The sequence below is a fragment of the Galeopterus variegatus genome, unplaced genomic scaffold (assembly GCF_000696425.1).
Source record: "Galeopterus variegatus unplaced genomic scaffold, G_variegatus-3.0.2 Scaffold3614, whole genome shotgun sequence".
NCBI classification, from domain to species: domain Eukaryota; kingdom Metazoa; phylum Chordata; class Mammalia; order Dermoptera; family Cynocephalidae; genus Galeopterus; species Galeopterus variegatus.
This window is the reverse complement of record NW_007729725.1, coordinates 5,572-5,981: the sequence shown is the minus strand read 5'-3', so window position 1 is coordinate 5,981 and position 410 is coordinate 5,572.

The window sequence follows — 410 nt, the reverse complement described above, 5'->3', positions numbered from 1 at the left end:
TTATAGACGGCCTATTGTGGGACTTTTCTTCACAGTCGCCTGGCTGGTAAGGGGATCTGAACCCATGACCTTGGTGTTATAAGGCCACACTGTAACCAACTTAGCTAACCGCTCCAGCTCCGGCTTGGCGGCGGTGGCAGCGGGTCTCCGGCAAAATGACGCCAACGTGGGGCTCGAATTAGGCTGCAGGAAAACTTTGGGAGCTTCAGCCAGGGGAGCAGCGGAGAGAGTCATCACCCAGAAGAAGGCCCTCATCAGATGTGTTTCCAGAACCGTGGGCTTCCCAGCCTCTGAAACCACCACTGGGTCACTGTCACCACCACCAGATGGACTTTGGACTTCCCAGCCTCAGAAACTATGGACTTTAGGGGCCGGCCCGGTGGCGCACTGCTACAGTGCGCCGCTTGGGA